This window comes from Mobula birostris, chromosome 29, assembly GCF_030028105.1.
Source record: "Mobula birostris isolate sMobBir1 chromosome 29, sMobBir1.hap1, whole genome shotgun sequence".
Classification (NCBI taxonomy): domain Eukaryota; kingdom Metazoa; phylum Chordata; class Chondrichthyes; order Myliobatiformes; family Myliobatidae; genus Mobula; species Mobula birostris.
The window spans coordinates 6553847-6577294 of NC_092398.1; the positions used below are offsets into that span (position 1 = coordinate 6553847).

General features: G+C 43.7%; 1 protein-coding gene, 1 long non-coding RNA gene and 4 other non-coding genes across 6 annotated transcripts in view; 1 reads left to right on the plus strand and 5 right to left on the minus strand.

Moving 5' to 3' along the window:
- Window positions 1-8571: 8571 nt before the first annotated feature.
- The window catches only part of LOC140190103 (synapse-associated protein 1-like), a 52386-nt gene continuing 37509 nt past the window's right edge, over window positions 8572-23448 (plus strand). The window contains exon 1 of the mRNA XM_072246592.1: window positions 8572-8648. The gene's annotated coding sequence lies outside the window, so the exon portion shown is untranslated. The remainder of the gene's footprint in view (window positions 8649-23448) is intronic.
- Window positions 16978-23157, minus strand: LOC140190106 (uncharacterized). The gene is made up of 6 exons (XR_011883535.1): window positions 23049-23157; window positions 22378-22505; window positions 20956-21007; window positions 20103-20154; window positions 18338-18388; window positions 16978-17135 (listed from the first exon to the last, which is right to left on the minus strand). It is a non-coding gene; the product is annotated as an uncharacterized lncRNA (long non-coding RNA).
- LOC140190327 (small nucleolar RNA SNORD99) lies at window positions 18188-18261 on the minus strand. Its single transcript, XR_011883589.1, has one exon. It is a non-coding gene; the product is annotated as a small nucleolar RNA SNORD99 (small nucleolar RNA).
- Window positions 19955-20028, minus strand: LOC140190328 (small nucleolar RNA SNORD99). The gene has a single exon (XR_011883590.1). It is a non-coding gene; the product is annotated as a small nucleolar RNA SNORD99 (small nucleolar RNA).
- On the minus strand, window positions 20738-20871 carry LOC140190324 (small nucleolar RNA SNORA44). The gene has a single exon (XR_011883586.1). It is a non-coding gene; the product is annotated as a small nucleolar RNA SNORA44 (small nucleolar RNA).
- LOC140190323 (small nucleolar RNA SNORA16B/SNORA16A family) lies at window positions 22787-22931 on the minus strand. The gene has a single exon (XR_011883585.1). It is a non-coding gene; the product is annotated as a small nucleolar RNA SNORA16B/SNORA16A family (small nucleolar RNA).

The window sequence follows — 23448 nt, forward strand, 5'->3', positions numbered from 1 at the left end:
CAGCAAAGGTGCATGCATCAGAATGCTCTTTATCGACTACAGCTCAGCATTCAATATTATCAACCCCTCAAAACGAATCAATAGGCTCCAAGACCTTGGCCTCAATATCCCCTTGGGCAATTGGATCCTGGATTTCCTCACTTGTAGACTCCAGTCAGTTCGGATTGGCAGCGGCATCTCCTCCACAATCTCCATCAGCACAGTAGCACCACAAGGCTGTGTGCTTAGCCCCCCGCTCTACTCGCTTTACACCTATGACTGTGTGGCTAAAGACAGCTCTAATGTCATATTCAAGTCTTCTGACGACACCACTGTCTTTGGCCAAATCAAATGAGGTGAGAGGAATCAGTATGTAGGAGGGAGATTGAAAATCTGGCGGAGGGGTGCCTCACCAACAATGTCAAGACTAAGGAGCTGATTATCGACTTCAGGGGGAGCAAACCAGTGTCCTCGTCAGGGGATCAGAGGTGGAGAGGGGCAACAAACTTAAATTCCTTGGTATTATTATTTCAGAGGATCTGTTCTGGGCTCAGCACGTAAATGCAATTATGAAGAAAGCACGGCAGCAGCTCTACTTCCTTAGAAGTTTATGAAGATTCGGTATGACTTCTAAGACTTTGACAAACTTCTATTGATGTGTAGTGGAGAGTACATTGACTGGTTGCATCACATCCTGGTATGGAAACACCAATGCCCTTGAATGCAAATTCCTACAAAAAGCAATGGATCCATTATAGTCCATCATAGATAAAAACCCTCACCACCATTGAGCACATCTAGACAGAGCACGGTTGAAGAAAAAAGCATCCACCATCAAAGACTTCCCGCCACCCAGGTCATGCTCTCTTCTCACTGCTGCCATCAGGAAGAAGGTACAGGAGCCTCAGGACTCACACCACCAGGTTCAGGAACAGTTACTGCCCGTCACCCATCAGGCTCTTGAACCAGAGGGGTAAATTCACTCACCCCATCATTGGTATCAGCATATCCCTCTTCAATTGGGCCCTGGACTTTCTGACTAATAGACCCCAATCAGTTAAGTTAGACAACCTCTCCTCCTCCACTCTCATCCTGAATACTGGTGTACCTCAAGGCTGTGTGCTGAGCCCTCTTCTGTACTCCCTTTTCACCTATGACTGCGTTCCTGTACACGGTTCTAACTCCATAATCAAGTTTGCAGACGACACCACGGTGGTTGGCCTGATCAGATGGGATGACAAGACAGCCTACAGGGACGAGGTCCAGCACCTGGCTGCGTGGTGTGCCGACAACAATTTGGCCCTTAACACCCAGAAAACCAAGGAGATCATTGTGGACTTCAGGCATGCCAGGAGTCACACTCACGTCCTCATCTACATCAACGGAACTGTAGTGGAGTGTGTATCAAGCTTCAAATTCCTTAGTGTCCACATTTCCGAGGATCTCACCTGCTCCCTGAACTCCTCCATCCTGATCAAAAAGGCGCAACAGCGCCTTTATTTCCTGCGGAGCATCAAGAAAGCTCACCTCTGTCCCAGGATACTGACGGACTTTAACCGCTGTACCATTGAGAGCATACTCACCAACTGCATCTCAGTGTGGTATGGCAGTTGTCCCGTATCGGACCGCAAAGCACTCCAGCGTGTGGTGAAAACTGCCCAGCGGATTATCGGCACGCAATTGCCCACCATTGAGAACATCTACCATAAATGCTGCCTGGGCAGGGCGAAAAGCATTATCAAGGATGCATCTCACCCTAACCATGGACTTTTTACTCTGAGGCTGTGACACTGCTGAACCTCTCATCACAGTATTGTACATCTCGGTACTTTTATATTTGTGTGCTGTAGCACTTTTTTTATTCACAGTTATTTTGTAAATAACACTATTCTTTGCATTTCTGGTCAGATGCTAAATGCATTTCATTGATGTTGTATCTGTACTCGGTACAATGACAATAAAGTTGAATCTAATCTAATCTAATCTAATCTAGGTGTTCCCACAAACTATGGGCTCACTTTCGAAGATCCTCCATCTCATATTCTTGATATTGATTGCTTATTTATTTATTATTCATTCTCTTTTGTATTTGCTCAGTTTGTTGTCTTTTGCACATTGATCATTTGTCAGTCCTGTTGGGTGCAGTCTTTCATTAATTCTATTGTGTTTCTTATATTTACTGTGCATGCCTGCAAGAAAACAAATCTAAAAAGTTCCATTTTAACTTCATCAGTCCACAGGACTTGTTTCCAAAATGCATCAGGCTTGTTTAGATGTTCTTTTGAACCTTTTGAATAGAACTTTCTGGCTGCAATGAGCAAAGGTATGTTTGGAGAAAAAAGGGTGCAGAATTTCATGAAAAGAACCCCTCTCTATCTGTTAAGCACGGAGGTGGATCGATCATCCTTTGGCACGGGGAGCATTTACTGGTAGAGGGAAGAATGAATCCAATTAAATACCAGCAAATTCTGGAAGCAAACATCACACCGTCTGTAAAAAAGCCGAAGATGAAAAGAGGATGGCTTCTACAACAGGATAATGAACCTAAACACACCTCAAAATCCACAATGGACTACCTCAAGAGGCGCAAGCTGAAGATTTTGCCATGGCCCTCACAGTCCCCTGACCTAAACATCATCGAGAATCTGTGGATAGACCTCAAAAGAGCAGTGCATGCAAGACAGCCCAAGAATCTCGCAGAACTAGAAGCTTTTTGCAAGGAAGAATGGGCAAAAATCCCCCAAACAAGAATTGAACGACTTGGCTGGCTACTGAAAGCGTTTACAAGCTGTGATACTTTCCAAAGGGGGTGTTACTAAGTACTGCCATGCAGGGTGCCCAAACTTTTGCTTCAGGCCCTTTTCCTTTTTAGTTATTTTGAAACTGTAAAAGATGGAAATAAAAAAGTTTTCTTGCTTAAAATATTAAAGAAATGTGTCATCTTTAACTTTATAAATCAGTTCATCTTTTACTCACTATTCACAGTAACAGAAATTTTGACCAGGAGTGCCCAAACTTTTGCATGCCACTGTATATGAGCCCAAGACTTTAGCACAGTACTGTATATAGTTTGGTAATAAGTTTTGGTTGAACTTTGTCACAGTGCTTGTAAAGGCAGCCGTTACTCCTCACTGCTTTTGTTTTTTTTTAATTTAGTTTGTTATAGTTTTAGCCACGCACTACCATCATCTACTGTGGTTTTGAACTGGGTGTAAACTCCAAACAGGATACAGGTGGATATAAATTTTATAGATGCATCATTCTGAGAGTACAGAGAATTGTCAATACAAAAGTCCTTCAAAGAACTATTGTGCTTAACAAAATAACGCAAAGCACTTTCTCACTCTAGAATTTGCATGTGTGATTTTCCTGGTGTCTACCGGAATTTTACAAAGTTCTTGTGACTGGTCTTGTGTTCCTACACAAGGTGGAAAGCAGGGTTTTCAAGGGGAGGGAAATAACAGGTCACGAACTGCAATTTTTTTCCGTTATGTTTCATAACCTAAGTGCCCTTGAGAATTAGAATCTGAATCAAATCTGTTATCACTGACTTGTTGTTAATAGAGAAGAGAAGAAATTGAAATGAACCATTTTAGTTATATAAAAGATAGTGCAGTACATCATATGTAAAACCCTCTCAACCAATTGAGCACATCTACATGAAAAGTTGCCACAGGAAAGCCACATCCATCCTCAGAGATCCTCACTACCAAGGCTATGCTCTTTTCTCCCTGTTGCCATCAGGTAGAAGGTACAAGAGCCTCAGGACTCACACCACCAGGTTCAAGAACAGTTACCACCCCTCAACCATCAGGCTCTTGAACGAGGGGGGATAACCACACTCATTTAAGGACTCTGTTATATTGTTATTTCATGCTCGTTGTTTACTGCTATTTATTTATTTCTGCATTTGCACAGTTTATAGTTCCAGATGATTGCAGTTTACAGTTACAATTCTGTAGCTTTGCTACGTACGCCCACAGAAAAAGAACCTCAGCGTTGTATGTGGTGACGTGTATGCACTCTGTTAATAAATTTTATTTTGAACTTTGGGAATTCATAGTATTTGTTTTTTTTTTGTTTTATTTTGGAGCTGCAGCGTGAATTGGCACTGCTGAGGCGCACTGCCCAACAATCACCCACTTAACCCTAGCCTAATCACTGAACAATTTACAATGACCAACTAACCTGCCAACCAGCAAGTCTTTGGGCACCATCATGGGCACTAGCCTCTATAGTGTCCAGGACATCTTCAAGGAGTGATGCCCCAAAAAGGTGGCATCAATCATGGAGTCCCATCACACAGGACACGTCTTGTTCTCATTGCTACCATCGGGGAGAAGGTACAGGAGCCGGAAGACTCCTCTTCTCATTACTACCATCAGGGAGAAGGTACCGGAGCCTGAAGGCACACACTCAATGATTCAGGAACAGCTTCTTCCCCTCTGCCATCCGGTTTTTGAATGGACTTTGAGTCCATGAACACTACTTCACTACTTTTTTTGCACTACTTATTGAATTTAACTTTTTAATATGCATTATATGTACTTCTTACTGTAAATTACAGTTTTTAATATTATCTATTGCAACGTACTACTGCATAACATAACCACAAATTTCATGACATGTATCGGTGATATTAAATCCGATTCTAATTCCGAAACCGGATCACCCGGAGGAAACCCACGCGATCACGTGCAAACTCCCTACAGAGGCCACTGGAATTGAACCCCGAACCCTGACAGCGCGAGCTGAAACAGCGCTGTTACCGCAGCACCCTACTATTACTTACCAGAACTCACTCCAGAATGCGGCAGGGAAACCAAGGCCGTCACGGGAAGGGCGGACAAACCCCTTACAGAGTACGTCACAACTGAACTCCGAGCTTCACTGTTCTAAGCTGTGGAAGTGTGGCATTAACTACTGCGCTATCATGGAGTTGACTTGTTCTGCGGCAGCAAAAATGTAACTATAAATTACAAAAATAATTAGCAGGGCAAAGGAAAGAAATCATGTAGTCGAGTTCATGGATTGTGGAATGTTCAGAAATTTGATGGAGGAGGGGGGAGAAGTTGCTTCTGAACTATTGAGTGTTGATCTGTGACACTGTACTATCAAGAACCTATCTTATAGACATCCATTAGTGTCGTGAGACCATGGATTTGTGCCTCAGAAGGTTTCCAGGGCGCAGGCCTGGGCAAGATTGTATGGAAGACTGGCAGTTACCTGTGCAGCAAGTCTCCCCTCTCCACGCCACTGATGTTGTCCAAGGGAAGGGCATGAGGACCCATACAGCTTGGCACCAGTGTCGTCGCAGAGCAATGTGTGGTTAAGTGCCTTGCTCAAGGACACAACACGCCGCCTCAGCCAAGGCTCAAACTAGTAACCTTCAGATCACTAGACCGCCTTAACTATTTACATATATTTGCAAAATTTATGTATTATTATTTAATTAGTTATGGTTTTATAGTGCTATATTTATACTCTATTCTTGGTTGGTGCAACTGTAATGAAACCCAGTTTCCTTCGGGATCAATAAAGTATGTCTATCTATCGATCTATCTATTTGGCCACGCGCCAACACAAGAACCTATCAATCTCTGCTTTAAATGTACCTGATGACTTAGCCTCCACAACGGTCTGTAGGAATGAATTGCGCAGGTACAGCACCTCTGACTAAAGAAATTCCTCCTCACCGCTGTTTTAAAGAGACAACCTTCCATTCTGAGGCTGTGCCCTCTGGTCCTAGACAGTCCCACTATTGGAAACACCTTCTCCGCATCCACTCTACCTAGGGCTTTCAAGTCTTATGAATAGTCATACTCCCAGCAGTGCTAAGGTCAATAACCAGATTTAGAATAGTTGGCAATAATATCAAAGGGAAAAAGAAGAGCGTGACACACAAAATGCTGAAGGAACTCAGAAGGTCAGGAAGCATCTTTTGAAATGAGTAAACAGTTGATTTTTTTGGCCAAGACCCTTCTTCAGGACTGAGATAGAAGGGGGAAGACGCCAGAGTAAAAAGGTGGAGGAAGGGACGGAGGATAGCTGGAAGGTCCTGAATTGAACAGCTGGTCACATGAGGAGCATTTGAGGGATCTAGGTCTGTATTCACTAGTACTTAGAAGAATGAGGGATGACCTCATTGAAACCTATCGAATGCTAAAAGGCTTCAATAGAGTTGATGTGGAGAGGATATTTCCTATGGTGGGAGAGTCTAGGACTAGAGGACACAGCCTCAGAATAGAGAGGCGTCCTGTTAGAATGGAGATGAGGTGGGATTTCTTTAGCCAGAAAGTGGCAAATCTGTGGAATTCTTTACTACAAGCAGCTGTGGAGGCCAAGTCTTTATGTTTATGTAAGGCAGAGATTGATAGATTCTTGATCGGTCAGGGCATGAAGGGAAATGTGGAGAAGGCGGGAGACTGGGTCTGAGAGGGTAAATGGATCAGCCATGTTGAAATGGTGCAGACCCGATGGGCCAAGTGGCCTAATTCTGCTCCACTATCTTATGGCATTTTGGTCTCTGAAGTGATAGGTGAAGCCTGGGAGGTGGGAAAGATAAAGGCTGGAGAAGATGTAATCTGACAGGAGAAAGGGAAGGAGGAAGAGACTCGGGGTGGTGATAGGCAGCTGGAAAGAGGTAAAAGGTCAGAGTGGAGAATGGAAGAAGAGCCTTATTTTCCACAATGAGCTGATGTGATGTGGAATGAGAGTGCCATCTCAATGATGAATACGTACTCAATATCGAGTATCTCCAGAGGGAAGGCCCCAAAATCCCCGGCTTTGCCTGCTGCTGGCGACAGAGGCTGGGGTTGAAGCGTTCCGCAGAGATGGTGCTCGGTACTCGGTGTCGGAGGGCTGATCAGAGCTTGAAGTTTTCGGACGACTCAGAGTCAGGCTGTGGTCGGGCATGGCAGGGAGAGTTTTCTTCCTTCTCCCGTCTGTGTGAGATGTAGGACTTTCGAGAGACTTTGAACTTTTTTTACTGTGCCCATGGCCTGTTTTTCATCAAGTTATGATATTGTTGCGCTATTATAACTATATGTTATAATTATGCGGTTTTTGTTAGTTTTTCAGTCTTGGTCTGTCCTGTGTTTCTGTGATATCACACCGGAGGAATATTATATCATTTCTTAATTCATGCATTACTAAATGACAATAAAAGAGGACTGCGTGTCCTCATAATCTAATCTAATCTAATAGTAACTTTCAAAGTAGCTGGATAGATATTTAACATATAAACCGTGAGGCTATGCAGGGGAGTGTGACCAATTGGAAGGTCCTGCAGAGACATGATACAGGCACAGAGATTCACTGCCTCACATTGACCAGAGCAGTCTTCTGGCTTGGAGAATGGTCTGGGCAAAGGCCGTTGAAGGCTTTGACTTAGTATTTCATTTGGATGGACCACAGGTGAATATTTTCCATGCTTCAAAAAGTGCTTTGGATTCTGGTAGTCCAGCGAATGAGGGCAGAGGGAGGAAGGCTGAGGATAGAGGAAAGTGGGCTCGTTCCGTCTGATGGTCTCGATTCAAACTTGGGCTGTCTTGGAATGACCTTTCATATTCAGGAAGATGTCCTTTCTGCATTGGCTGACCCCGCACTGCCTCAGATGATCCAAAACGCAAGAGGTTTTGCAGATGCTGGAAATCTTCCACAACGCACACAAAATCGAAACAGTGAGCTGTTGACCTTCCTTCTTGCTGTGGTAGGAGTGATACCTCTCTCTTCCTTGTTAGTGAGAGAAAGAGAGAGTCTGTTGAACTGTTGGATGGACAATAGTTTTTGAGGGACTCTAGATCATGGTGTCTGGGGGACTTCGATATTGCTTGCTTGGCGGGTGTGTGGTGGTGGGGGTCGATGCTTTGGTTGAGGCAGGTGAAGGAAGGGGAGGGGGGCTTTGGGGTTTTAATGCTTTCCTGTCATTCATTCCTTGAGTGTTTCCTTCTGTTTCATGGATGTCTGCAGAGAGTAAGAATATCAGGTTGTATATTGTATATATTCTCTGATATTAAATAGAACTATTGAATCATTGAAATCCGGTTGAAAAGTCTCCGTCTAAAATGTTGACTGTTTCTTTTTCTCCATAGATGCTGCCCGACCTGCTGTGCTCCTTTAGCATTGTGTCCGAGCACCCAGAGGAAACCCATGTACACATGGGAAGAACACGTAAACACACTGACAGAAGACACCTGAACTGAACTCCGATACTCTGAGCAGTAATGGCAACGGGCTAACCTCTCCACTACCGTGGCTGCAGATTTCCAGCAGCTGCAGAATCTCTTGTTTTAAAAGGTGAGAAGATGATTTTGTGCTACAGTATGTAAATAAAGCGATTTGGTTGGAATAAACTTCTTGTCTCGGGAAAGCCGTTGAATAAAGGAGCGAATATAACGATTGCTGGCAGAATTTCAGATGGTGACAAGAGGGCGTACAGGAGCGTGACATATCAGCTCGTTGAGTGGTGTCACAGCAACAACCTTGAACTCAATGTCAGTAAGACCAAAGAACTGATGGCGGACTTCTGAAAGGGTAAGACAAGGGAACACACGCCAGCCCTCATCGAGGGATCAGAAGTGGAGAGAGTGAGCAATTTCAAGTTCCTGGGTGTCAACATCTCTGAGGATCTATCCTGGACCCAATATGTTGATGCAACAACAAAGAAGGTATGACAGAGGCTATGTTTCATTAGGAGTTTGAGAAGATTAGTTATTGCACCAAAGGCATGCGTAAATTTCTACAGATGTACTGTGGAGACATTCTAACTGTCTGGTATGGGGGAGGGGCGCTGATCGAAATCGATTGCAGAGTAGCAAAATTAGTTAGCTATATTATGGATACTTGCCTTCATAGTATCCTCAACATCTTCAAGGAGCAATGCCTCAAAAAGGTGGCATCCATCATTAAAGACCCCCATCAACCAGGCTATGCCCTCTTCTCATTGCTACCATCAGTGGGGAGGTACAGGAGTCTGAAGACACACACTCAGTGATTCAGGAACGGCTTCTTCCCCTCTGCCATCTGATTTCTGAATGGACATTGAACCAATTAACACTACTTTGCTACTTTTTATTTATTTCTATCTTCGCACTACTTATTTAATTTAATATATATATTTAAAGTAATTCACTGTTTTTTCTCTATTATTATGCATTGCAATGTACTGCTGCCGCAAAGACAACAAATTTCATGACATATTCTGGTGATATTAAACCTGACTCTGATTTGAACGGCAACTTTAAGCAAACACGGGTGCCCTCTATTGACTGTTCAGGGTAAACCTCCCCAGACAAAACAATCTTTTCCTTCAGATTCTTGGAACAGGCTGACACATGCCGCGTAAAATATTCAATTCTCCAGCTTAGTCTTCAACAGTGAGTTTCACTAGAGAGCCATTATCAGAATCAGGTTTAATATCACTGGCATATATTGTCAAGTTTGTTGTTAAGCAGTAGCAATACAATGCAATACATAACAACAGTAAATTACAGTAAATACACACAGTGTCTATAAAAATTATTCACCCCCTTGAAAGTTTTCATGTTTTATTGTTTTGCAACATTGAATCACAACGGCTTTGACACTGATCAACAGAACAAGACTCTTTCGTGTCAAAGTAAAAACAAGTCTCTAAGGAGTGATCTAAATTAATTACAAATATAAAACACAAAATTATTTATTGTATAAGTATTCACCCTCTTCAAATCAGTATTTAGTAGATGCACCTTTGACAGCAATTACAGCCTTGAGTCTGTGTGGATAGGTCTCTATCAGCTTGGCACATCTGGACACTGCAATGTTTTCCTATTCCCCTTAACAAAACTGCTCAAGCTCTGTCAGATTGCGTGGGGATCATGAGTGAACAGCCCTTCTCAAATTCAGCCACAAATTCTCAATTGGATTGAGGTCTGGACTATGACTACCCACTCCAGGACATTAACCTTGCTGTTTTTAAGCCATTTTTGTGTCGCTTTGGCTTTATGCTTGGGGTCATTGTCTTGCGGGAAAACAAATCTTCTCCCAAGTCGCAGTTCTCTTGCGGACTGCATTAGCTTTTCCTCCAAGATTTCATAGAAACATAGAAAATAGGTGCAGGAGTAGGCCATTCGGCCCTTCGAGCCTGCACCGCCATTTATTATGATCATGGCTGATCATCCAACTCAGAACCCTGCACCAGCCTTCCCTCCATACCCTCTGATCCCCCTAGCCACAAGGGCCATATCTAACTCCCTCTTAAATATAGCCAGTGAACTGGCCTCAACTGTTTCCTGTGGCAGAGAATTCCACAGATTCACCACTCTCCGTGTGAAGAAGTTTTTCCTAATCTCAGTCCTAAAAGGCTTCACCTTTATCCTCAAACCGTGACCCCTTGTTCTGGACTTCCCCAACATCGGGAACAATCTTCCTGCATCTAGCCTATCCAATCCCTTTAGGATTTTATACGTTTCAATCAGATCTCCCCCTCAATCTTCTAAATTCCAATGAGTACAAGCCTAGTTCATCCAGTCTTTCTTCATATGAAAATCCTGCCATCCCAGGAATCAATCTGGTGTACCTTCTTTGTACTCCCTCTATGGCAAGGATGTCTTTCCTCAGATTAGGGGACCAAAACTGCACACAATACTCCAGGTGTGGTCTCACCAAGGCCTTGTACAACTGCAGTAGTACCTCCCTGCTCCTGTACTCGAATCCTCTCGCTATAAATGCCAGCATACCATTTGCCTTTTTCACCCCCTGCTGTACCTGCATGCCCACTTTCAATGACTGGTGTATAATGACACCCAGGTCTCATTGCACCTCCCCTTTTCCTAATCGGCCACCATTCAGATAATAATCTGTTTTCCTATTTTTGCCACCAAAGTGGATAACTTCACATTTATCCACATTAAATTGCATTTGCCCACTCACCCAACCTATCCAAGTCACCCTGCATCCTCTTAGCATCCTCCTCACAGCTAACACTGCCGCCCAGCTTCGTGTCATCAGCAAACTTGGAGATGCTGCATTTAATTCCCTCATCCAAGTCATTAATATATATTGTAAACAACTGGGGTCCCAGCACTGAGCCTTGCGGTACCCCACTAGTCACTGCCTGCCATTCTGAAAAGGTCCCATTTATTCCCACTCTTTGCTTCCTGTCTGCTAACCAATTCTCTATCCACATCAATACCTTACCCCCAATACCGTGTGCTTTAAGTTTGCACACTAATCTCCTGTGTGGGACCTTGTCAAAAAGCCTTTTGAAAATCCAAATATACCACATCCACTGGTTCTCCCCTATCCACTCTACTAGTTACATCCTCAAAAAATTCTATGAGATTCGTCAGATATGATTTTCCTTTCACAAATCCATGCTGACTTTGTCCGATGATTTCATTGCTTTCCAAATGTGCTGTTATCACATCTTTGATAACTGACTCCAGCAGTTTCCCCACCACCGACGTTAGGCTAACCGGTCTATAATTCCCCGGTTTCTCTCTCCCTCCTTTTTTAAAAAGTGGGGTTACATTAGCCACCCTCCAATCCTCAGGAACTAGTCCAGAATCTAACGAGTTTTGAAAAATTATCACTAATGCATCCACTATTTCTTGGGCTACTTCCTTAAGCACTCTTGGATGCAGACCATCTGGCCCTGGGGATTTATCTGCCTTTAATCCCTGTATTTTGCCGCATTCATTTTACCCTCTACCTTCACAAGCCTTCCAGGGCCTGTTGCAGTGACGCATCCCCACAGCATGATGCAGCCACCACCATGCTTCATGGGAGGGATGGTGTGTCTTTGATTATACTTGTCCTTTGGCTTACACCAAACATAGCATTTAGTCTGATGGCCAAAAAGCTCAATTTTAGTTTCATCAGACTATAGAACATTCCTCCAGCTGACTTCGGAGTCTCCCACATGCCTTCTGGCAAACTCTAGCCAAGGTTTCATGTGAGTTCTTTCAACAGTGGCTTTCTCTTTGCCACTCTCCGATAAAGTGGTGAAGAACCTGGGCAACAGTTGTTGTATGCGCAGTCTCTCCCACCTCGGCTACTGAAGCTTGTAACTCCTCCAGAGTTGTCATAGGTCTCTTGGTGGCCTCCCTCACTGGTCCCCTTCTTGCACAGTCACTCAGTTTTTGAGGACGGCCTGCTCTAGGCAGATTTACATATTCTTTACATTTTTTGATGATTGACTTAACTGTATTCAGTGACTTTGAAATTTTCCTGTATCCATCTCCTGACTTGTGCTTTTCAATAGCCTTTTTGTGGAGTTGCTTGGAGTGTTCCTTTGTCTTCATGGTGTAGTTTTTGTCAGGATACTGACTCACTAGCAGTTGGACCTTTCAGATTCAGGCGTATTTTTATGAGTCAATTGAAACATCTTGACAGGTGATCTCTATTTAACTAATTATATGACTTCTAAAACCAATTGACTGCACCAGTGATGATTTGGTGTGTCATATTAAAGGGGGTGAATATGCTTTATAGGCACTGTATATATACACACTGTACATATATACAGTGCCTATAAAAAGTTTTCACCCCCTTTAATGTATATATAGTTAAATTAAATAAGTAGTGAGGCCGTGTTCATGGGTTTAATATCCATTTAGAAATCAAATAGCAGAGGGGAAGAAGCTGTTCCAGAATTGTTGAATGTGTGTCTTCAGGCTCCTGCACTACCCTGATGGTGGCAATGAGAACAGGGCATGACCTGGGTGATGGGGGTCCTTTGTGATAAAAGAAGATCCCAGCAAACAACATTATGACAGAGGAAAATAAAGCTGAACTTCGGGGGATGACCTATTCTTATCAAGATGGGTGCACTAATAGATGTCGAAGAGCCATATTGTTTATTCTTACTTTACTATGTAAAACGTTGACAAACTTCTATAGATGTGTGGTAGCCTGGTATGGAAACACCAATGCTTTTGAATGGAAAATCCAACAAAAAGTAGTGGTTTCAGCCCAGTACATCACGGATAAAGCCCTCCCAACCATTGAGCACATCTATATGAAACACTGTCATGGGAAAGCAGCATCCATCATCAGAGATCCCCACCACCCAGGCCTCTTCTTGCTGCTGCCATCTGGTAGAGGATTCAAGAGCGTCAGGATGCTTAGCCCCTGCGATCAGGGTCACGTGAAGCCATGAGAACAAGTGGTGGATGATCGTATGAGCAGCCGGTGCACATCACAAGTCCTGGTTACGCGACCACCGACTTCGTCGGCCACCTCTGCCCCCATTGCTTTTGGCTGGGCGAAACGGTGCGTCTCCCCAATGTAGAGGAGACAAATTTGCAGGTGAAGTGTTGCCTCACCTGGAAGGACTGTTTGGGGCCCTGAATAGAGGAGAGTGTGCAGGTGCAGTGCTTTGGCCGCTTTCAGGGATAAGTGCTGGGAGGGAGATTATTGGGAAGAGATGAAAAAACGTTGGAATCACGGAGGAAGCAATCCCTGTGGAAAGTGGAGGGGGGAGGAAGTAAAGATGACAGCAGCTATGGAAATGAATAAACAGTCGACATTTCTGGTTGAGGCCCTTCTTCAGGACTGGAAAGGAAGGGAGAAGACATCAGAATAAAGGTGGGGGGAGGGGAAGGAAGCTAGCTGGAAGGTGATAGGTGAAGGCTGGTGGGAAAGGTCAAGGGAACTGGTACAACCTGTAACCTGTGTACATACCAGATACCACAGACTCGCTCTTACATTTATTGCTGCCTCGGTAAAGCAACCAACATAATTAGCCTAACCCATCTTGGGCATTCCCTCTTCTCCCTTCTATCAGGCAGAATACACAAGAACAAGAAAGTCTGCAGGTACTGGAAATCCAAAGCAACACACTCACAGAAAATGCTAGAACTCAGCAGGCCGGGCAGCATCTGCGGAAAAGAGTAAACAATCGACGTTTCAAGCCTAGACCCTTCCTCGGGACATGTTTTACTCTTTTCCATAGATGCTGTCTGGCCTGCTGAGTTCCTCCAGCATTTTGTGGTGCACAGCAGAAGATGAAGACTGAAAGCAAGTACCACTAGGCTGAAGGATAACTTCTACCCCTCTGTCATAACTCGAAGGGACAAAAGTCAAGCAGCATCTGTGACAGCAAAGGAATGGTTGCTGCTTCGGTTTTAGTCTTAAAGCAGGATCACAACCATCCCCTTTGCCTCCACAGATGTTTCACCAGCAGTTTGAGAGGTTTCATTTTTAAGAGCACCCTTCAAAAGCACATTTTATTATCAAAGTACATATACAACCCTGAGATTCATTTTCCTGTGGAAAATCTATAGAATAGCAACAGTAACAGTATCAAAGATCAACCAGAGTGCAGAAGACAACAAACTGTGAAAATGCAATATAAACAAGGTTATAAATAAGAACATGAGATAAGAGTCTTTAAAGTGAGATCATTGTTTGTGGGAACATCTCACTGGTGAGCTAGTTATCCTCCTTTGTCTCCTGATGGCTGCAGGATTCTAACTGTTCTTAAACCTGGTGGTGCCAGTCCTGAGGCTCGTGTATCTTCTACCTGATGGCAGCAACAAGGTCTGGGTGGCAGCAATCTTTGATGGTGGATGGTGCTTTCCTACGTTTTGTGATGTGCTAGGAGGACTTTACCAGTGATGTACCGGGCTAAATCCACTACCTTTTGTAGGATTTTCCAGTCAAAAGGGCATTGTTGTTACCATATCAGGCCATGAAACAGCCAGTCATACTCTCCATTATGCATCTATAGAAGTATTTGTCATGCCCAAGTTTCACAAACTTTTAGGGAAATAGAGTCATTGTTATGCTTCCCTCTGCTCATATTCCAGAGGCTTGCAATTTCCCCTCTAGAACATAAGACAGCAATAACCATCAGGCCTTCAAGCCTAACCCAGCATTAAATATGAACATGGCTGACCTCAATTCCTCCCCTGTCCCATTTCTCTGTATGCCACTATATTTTACTCACTCCTAGTAATTCAGCTTCCATCATTTCCAGGACAGAGAATTCCAGACTCCTGGTAAACAAAACACCCTGGGCCAGTGTCCCCTTTGGCCTGATTACACTAGTTTGATAGTGCAAAAGAAAAACACTATTGGTGTAGAATCGTGTATCAAATGACAAAAACACTCCAGAAGTACCAGCTGGTGCTCCATAAACATCCACATATCTGCACCTTTGTTGTCTGCCAACTTTTGACAAACAATAGAAAGCATCTCATCTGGACATATCATGGTTCAACATGGCAATTTGGTATGGGCCTGCTACAAGCCTCAGGTCTATGGGCTCATTAGTTTGACACATCAACTGCCCCTCTTCCTAGGGATGCTGCCTGGCCTGCTGCATTCACCAGCAACTTTTATGTGTTTCTATGGACTAAACCTTGGTTCTGAATGTTGTTGCTTGCTTTTATTGTTTGCATAGTTTCCAACCCAACCCAACCCCCCCCCCCCCAGTTCCTTTGTGGGTGCCTGGAAGCAGACAGATCTCAAGGTTGTACAATTTACAGATACTTTAAACTGCTCAGCCTGTGACTGCAAGAAACTACATTCTCCCTCTCTGGACTGTATCTATAATGATGGATAGTCAGAGGCTTTTTCCCCAGGGCTCAAATGGCTAGCACAAGAGGGCGCAAGTTTAAGGTGCTTGGAAGTAGGTACAAATGTCAAGTTTTTTTAAAAATGCAGAGTGGTGTGTGTGTGTGTAGAATGGGCTGCCAGCAACTGTGGTCGAGGTGGATACGATAGGGTCTTTGCCTCCTGGACAGGTATATGGAGCTTGTAGAATAGGCTAGGGGTAACCCTAGGTAATTTCACAGATAGGGACACATTCAGCACAGCTTTGTGGGCCAAAGGGCCTGTATTGTGCTATAGGCTTTGTTTCTATATCTCTGCCTGAGTAATCAAAGACCCCTGCTGATCCCAATACCACCTCTTCTACTCCCCAATCAGGCAGAAGGTACAAAAGCCTGAAAGCATACAGACTCAAAGACAGCTTCTACCCCAGTTATAAAAAGTGACCAGGCCTCTGGTCACTTTAATAAGCAACACAAAAAAACTGGAGGAACTCAGCAGGCCAGGCAGCACCTATGAAGAGTAAACAGTTGATATTTTTGGCAGAGACCCTTTTGGTTTAATAAGGTGGCCTTCTCTTCAGAAACTTATTTTGCACTGTTAGCTTCCTTCACACAGCCTTTTGGCTAGCAGGTTGGAGATATAGTAGATGCATAGCATCCATCCCTCCACTAGCCTGCAGGTCATTCTTGGGCAAGATGCATAGTACACTCAACCCCCTCAGATCAGGGTTGTGTGAAGCCATGGGAGAAAGTGGAGGGTGGTGCTATGAGCAGCTGGTGCAGATCACAATTCCTGCCCCATTTGACCACTGCAATCTCTGAACAGTATTGATAATGGCCAGGGTCACCCACCCATCTTGTAGACACTGCCTAGAAGAAATATTTGCCAGAATGATTGTGGTCATGGAAAGACCATGACCACCTACTTAACAATGAACTACCTTAATACACTTACAATGAAAATTCTGTATTGATGGCATGCAGAACACTTTCTCACTGTAACACACACAATATCATATAGTCAGTCATACTTTATTAATCCCAGGGGAAAATGCTGGTGGAACTCAGCAGGTAAGGTAACCACCTTTCTTCTGGCATCGTCCCCCTTTCCATGGATGCTGCCTGACTTGCCGAGTTCCTCCGGCATTTTGCGTGTTGCTTTGGATTTCCAGCATCTGCAGAATCTCTTGTTAACATTCTCACTGTACCCCAGTCCATGTAATAACCAATATACCAACTCGATCTAAATTCTTTCACGATTTCTTTAACAAATTCCAGTTACTTTTTTTGAACTCACTGGTAGAAGTATTAAGTTCTTATTCCAAGTTAAAAACAAATCATTTTCTACTGCCATGGTCTCAGCCTTTTAATGAGCTTGCTATACTGCTCTGGAAGCCAAGAGAACCAGTGCAAGATTGTTACTCAGTTCCAGTAGAACAGATTCTGAATTCCAAACAAGTTCAGTTTGCATTATTTATTAGCACAACACTCTTTAACAGATGTACCAATTGCAAAGCAAAAAATAATTCAGGAAATTCAGCTACCATCCAGTCAGTGCTGCAGGTCAACAGCAAGTTTCAAGTGTGAACACACTCCATTCCGGGAATTGCTGCATACCTATAGAACCAAGAAAAACATGAAATGTGAATGCAAGGCCACCATTCAGACAGTTTGCCTTTCTCTCAGATTCAAATTTGACTTTAAAATTATTCCTTCTGCAGAGGGCAGGAATGTGTAATGTGGAAGAAATGGCAACTGGGGATGATGACAGAACACAGGCAGCATCACTGATCTGAGTTACAGGGAGAAGATGGGCAGATGAGACTTTTATCCTGTCCTAGGAGTGACCTTACAGAGGTTTATGAAGTCAGACGGCATTCACTGCCCTAACCACCCCAAGGAAAAGGGAACCAAAGACTAGTGGATTTCAGATAATGGGTGAGGGGGAAGGATTTAACAGAGGGACAAAGGGGCAGTATGACTGTTAGTATTAGCAACACAGGCTCAATCACTTAGCAACACAGGCTCAATCACACCACTAAAGGATGCTGGGGTCACCTATTGTCTGGTGCTCTCTACATTAGAAAGACCTGTCCGTGGCCAACTTTGTCATGCACCTCTGCTCCATCCCATCAAAAGCAGAACTGGCCAAACATTTTAATTCTGATTCCCATTCGAACATGTTGGCCCATGGCTCTCTCATATGCCACCCTCAGGGTGGAGGAGGAACACCTTGTATTCCATTTGGGTAGCCCCCCCAACCTGATAACATTAACATCAATTTCTCCTCATTGAAATGTTTTCTCTCCCCTTCCAGACTCTGGCCTCACTTCTTCTCACCTCCCCCTAGGTCCCCTTTCACCAATGGTCCACTCTGTTCTCCAGCCCTTTAACTTTCCCCATGCACCCAGCTTCAGCAATCAACCTAGCTATCCTCCTGGACTCCACAGACTCCTTTAATGGTATTGGTCCATGGTTGTAAAAAAAAAGGGTTGGGAACCTCTGCTCTAACCTTTCCTATCTCCATACCTACCCAACTGACCTGAACTACTTCACCTGGCAGGTTAGAGGAATGCAGACCAAATGGGACTAGCTTAGTTGGATACCAAATTGGGTGAAAGGGCCTGTTCCCACCCTGTAACTGCTATGAGCAGATCACATTGGAACTCTGCTGATCTCAGTCCCATATCCGCAGCTCTCATCCAGCAGTCCACAAAAACATGGGTTTTCATCAGTGATCAGCCATCCTCTTTTCTACAGTATGGAACAAACTACTACAGACATTAAGTTACATCAGTGAAGATCTAAAATGTCCTCACCACTGAAGTCTTGCACCAATATCTAGTCACCTCTTCCTCAGCTTCAAATACCTACAAAACAAAAGGTAGAGTTAGTGGTAAACACATGGCAACTGGTGCAGGGCAGTCACTCCGCAGGATTGGAAAAGGCTGCTGGAAGTTATAAACACAGCCAGGTCCATCATGCGCACTAGCCTCCCAAGCAGTGAAGACACCTGCAAAAAGGCAGCCTCTCAGCATTGATAATAAATGCCAATCTTGAGTCACATGGATGCCCATCACCCAGAACATGCCCTCTTTTCATTATTACCATCAAGGTGGTGGTATAGGAGCCTTAAGAAGCACTCATTAGTTCAGGCAACATTCCAGCATCTGCAGATTTTCTCATTTCTCAATAGTTCAGGAAGTTTCTTCCCTTCTGCCACCAGTTTTTCAGAATGCTCAATGAACGCATGCACAGTACCTATCTTTTGAACTGCATATTTAATATATATTTCTTATAGTAATTTATAGTTTCATGATGTATTGTACTGTACTGCTGCCACAGAACAAATTTCAAGACGTCAGTGATATTAACCCTGATTCACTGTGGATCAGTCGTGGATGAGAAATGCCAGCTATACCCAACGGACAAGGAGTTTTCTAAACATGCAGGTGATGGGGTTCAGATATGTCTACACCAAAGGTGGTGTAAGGTGCTCCTTCCCTCCGCTAGCCTGCAGGTCACCCTTGGGCAAGATGTAGCACCTGCTTAGCCCCCCCACCCCAAGATCAGGGTCACGTGAAGCCATGGGAGCAGGTGGTGGATGGTCATATGAGCAGCCGGTGCACATCACAAGTCCTGGTTATGCGACCAACGATGCCAGGCAGACAATCTCTGAAGTGTATGGGGTCACCCATCTTGTAAAGACACTGGCCAAAAGGAGGCAATGGCAAACCACTTCTATAGAAAAATTTGCCAAGAACAAAGACCACCATTGCCCACATCACAATGCCTTAATGCACTGTTGTAATGAAAATTCTGCATGCAAAACACTCACTCAACTTCAGTACGCGTAACAATAACCAATATACCAATTTAATCAGTCATGCAAGTAAATACTAACGAGCAGCTATGCCCAGTGGACAAGGAGGTTTATAAAGATGCATATTTAGAAGCAAAAACTTCAAAATCAATCAATTCAAGAACTGGCTTAATCTACAGAAACCTTAAGGAAACTGTAAAGACATGCAAGCAGGGGAGTTATAGTCAGGTAAATGCGAGCTGCGTGATTACCCCACTCCAACATGTGATTAATTGGTCACATGGGTGTTATTCAGCAGTATGGGCTCAGTGGGCCAGAAGGGCTGTTTTGCTAAATAAAACAAAATGAACAAACTTCTTAGGAAGGACAGTGAAAAACAACAAGCTGTCAAAGGAAGCAGTTCAGATAGTTGGGTAGAAATGGGGATAGGAAAGGTTAGAGGCAGGGGTCCACAGGCATTGGTCGGTGGCATAACAAGGCTGGGAATCCCTGGGTTAGAGGAATGCAGACCTAATGGAACTGGTTTAGGAGGACAACATGCTCAGCAGGGACAAATTCGATGAAAGGGGCCTGTCCCTACCCTGTAACCTCTATGAGCAGATCACACTGCATTCTCTGATCTCAGTCCCATATCCGCAGCTCTCATCCAGCAGTCCACAAAACATGGGGTTTTCATCAGTGATCAGCCATCCTCTTCTACAATATGGAACAAACTACTAGACATTGTGAGTTATATCATTGAAACTCTGAAACGTCCTCACCAATGAAGTCTTGCACCAGCATCTCGTTACCTCTTCCTCAGCTTCAAACACCCTATAAAATGGAAGATAGAATTAGTGGCTGACATGGTTACTTTTGCCTCTCACATGTGGCACCCCATACGCAAGGGCCACTGTACAGAATCGCAAAAGGCTGCAGAAAGCTGTGAACTCGACCAGCAGCCTCATAGACACCTTCAAAAGGTGATGCCTCAAAAAGGCAGCATCTCAGGGTTGTATACTGAATAAACAATTTGAATGATAACAACAGTACTTTGAATCTTGAATCATTAAGGACCCCCATCATCCGGAACAAAGCCCTCCTCATTGAACCTTTAAGACACACAATGCTTCAGGAACAGCTTCTTCCCCCCATCAGATTTCTGATTGGACAATGAACCCATGCACACAACCTCACTATTTTTTGCTCTTCTTGCACTATGTGACACAGCATGTTACGAAGGAAATGCAGAGGCAAAAGGTTGAAAACCAATGGATTCAAGACCCAGCTTAGCCTACAGAAATCTTAAACCGAACGGAAAAGCCGTGCGAGTAGTGGAATTGTACCCAGGTAAATGCAGGCTACACGATTAAGCCCATCAAACATGATGGATTCCAACACAGTACACCAGCCCAAGGAATGTAGGAGAGTCGAGTGGCAACAGAGGATAAACAAGATCCAAAGTTGTCAAAGTCTCTCCAACTCTATAGCATGCAGTTGGAGAGTCCACAGCTACCAACTGTGAAGCTGCGGCTCTTGGAAGACATGCACAAGGTGATGCCCAACACCCACAAAGTTATGCACTGCTATAAAATGCACTCTGTGCACATGGCTGGGTTTCTAGATGAAACTCACCAGTAAGGATCTTTGGTTTTGAGTCGTAAAACATTCGCCCATCGAGGACCTACTGTAAAAGGAGATGCAAAGTCAAAGCCCAGTTTACTGTCATATGCATAAAAGTAGTCATAGAAAAGTACGAAAATCAGGCCCTTCGGCCCATCTAGTTTGTGCTGAGCCATTTAAACTGCCTACTCCCTTTGACCTGTACCCCTACCACCTATGTACTGATCCAAACTCACTTTTAAATGTTGAAATTGAGCTTGTATGCACCACACATACTGGCAGCTCGTTCCAAACTCATGACCCTCTGAATGAAGACACTTTCCCTCATATTCTCCTTGGACTTTTCACCCTTAATCTCTCATTTAGTCCCACCCAACCTCAGTGGAAAAAGCCTGTTTGCATTTACTCTAGCTATACCCCTCAATTTTGTATACCTCTATCAAATCTCCCTCTAATTGTCTACATTCTAAGGAATACAGTCCTAAACTGTTCAATCTTTCCTTACAACTCAGGCCCCTCAGTCCCAGCAACATCATGCACTCGACCTTATTTACATCTTTTCCTGTAGCTAGGTGACCCAAATGACAATACTCTAAATCAGGCCTCACCAATGTCTTATACAACTTCAACATAACATTCCATCTCCTGCACTTGGATTTATGAAGGCCAATGTGTCAAAAAGCTTTCTCAACAAACCTATCTACCAGAGGCCCATCTACTGGAAACATACAGCAACCTCATAACCAAATAACATCAGGTAAGCAGCATTCCTAAGTATAAAATCACATATAATTTTCATAAACACAGTGGTTGAACAATAAAGTCTACTTTAGTGAAAAGCGATTGAAGTGGCTAAATTGTAAGACCACAAGACACAGGAAAACTTATAAGCTGTTCAGTCCGCACCACCATTCGACCGTGGTCTATTTATTTCCCCTCTCAACCGCATTCTCCTGCCTTTCATCGTAACCAAGTGACTTAATGTTTTATTAGCTAGCCTAAGAAAAACATTTTGCTTCGCTCTACTTACTAAAGGTGCTGCAGCATCCAGAGATCCCCACCACCCCAGCCACACTCTTCTCACTGCTGCCATCAGGTAGAAGGTACAAGATCCTCAGGACTGGCACCAACAAGTTCAAGAACAGTTACTACCCTACAACCATCAGGTTCTTGAATAGAAGGGGAAACTATACTCACTTGCCCATCCATCGAGATATTCCCACAACCAATTATCTCATTATAAGGACCCCTTGCTCATTATTTATTGCTAAATATTGATATTTGGATTTGCAGTGTTGCCTTCTGCACTGTTCCACATCCTATTGATCCAGTTATAATTACTATTCTAAAGATTTACTAAGTATGCCTGCCAGAAAATTAATCTCAGGGTCGTACATGCATGTACTTAAAAGGTTTACTTTGAACTGTGCTAACCTTGACGAAAGTGGATTTTACGAGCTTCCAAGATCACAGCTCGCCATCTTTACTCTCTGCGGAAAGGAATCAATGGTCTAACCGGCAGCAAAGTCCTCTCGGAAATCGGAGACGCCAAAACAATCCATCTGCAAGCGGGGAAGAAAAAAAGTCCATAGAAAATCGCAGTTAGTAAGTTATTATGACTTGCTCAAGAGCATCGCAAATACATAAAGTAACGCACTAATGCAATAAAAAGATCTTACATGCCCTGCTGTGAATACACTATAGCAAAGCAACACACATCAAAGTAGCTGGTGAACGCAGCAGGCCAGGCAGCATTGATCAGCTACTTTGATGTGTGTTGCTTGAATTTCCAGCATCTGCAGAATTCCTGTTGTTTACACTTGAGCAAAGATGGGCGTTATAGTATTGTCTTCCATATCAATGTTGCTAGTCAAGACACAATTGAAGACTGACCAGCGACCGTCTATGGAAGAGAATTCACTCTGGGCACCTGTTTTGACCACATAAGCTACTTGTTTTAGCTGAACATGGCTTCGATCAGGGCCTCCTTGGGCAAATGCACTCCAACAAGAAGTCTGGAGCAGAAAAGGAGAGTCCCATCACTCCAAGACCAAAAAAAAATACAATAATTATGAAAATAACCTTAAAATGCAAAAGATAACTACCTTGGGAAGAGTATTACGACAGCTTTAAGAAGACAAAGGTAGTAGAAAGCAATAGATGGACTACGATTACACCTTCACCACCAACTGACCAGCGAGAAAGAACAAAGTGACGTGGGCATCTTTTATATAGTGACCGGTCTGCGCTATGATTGGCTTATTTACGTCACGTGTCTATAACCTCGCAACTGCGTCTGCGCAAGTATGTCGCTCTGCATTCAAAGTAATGGAGGCCCCAGCTCAAAAAAAAGATTTTTTGAAGAATAATCAGATGCAAGAGCATTTAAAAGAATCAAAAAGTTATATAAATTGCAATTCCAGCTCGTTGGTAGGCTGTTTTAACGGTTTCAGTAAGGGGAGTAGGATTGGGACTATAGATCCCAGAATGCTATGCGGTTCCGCC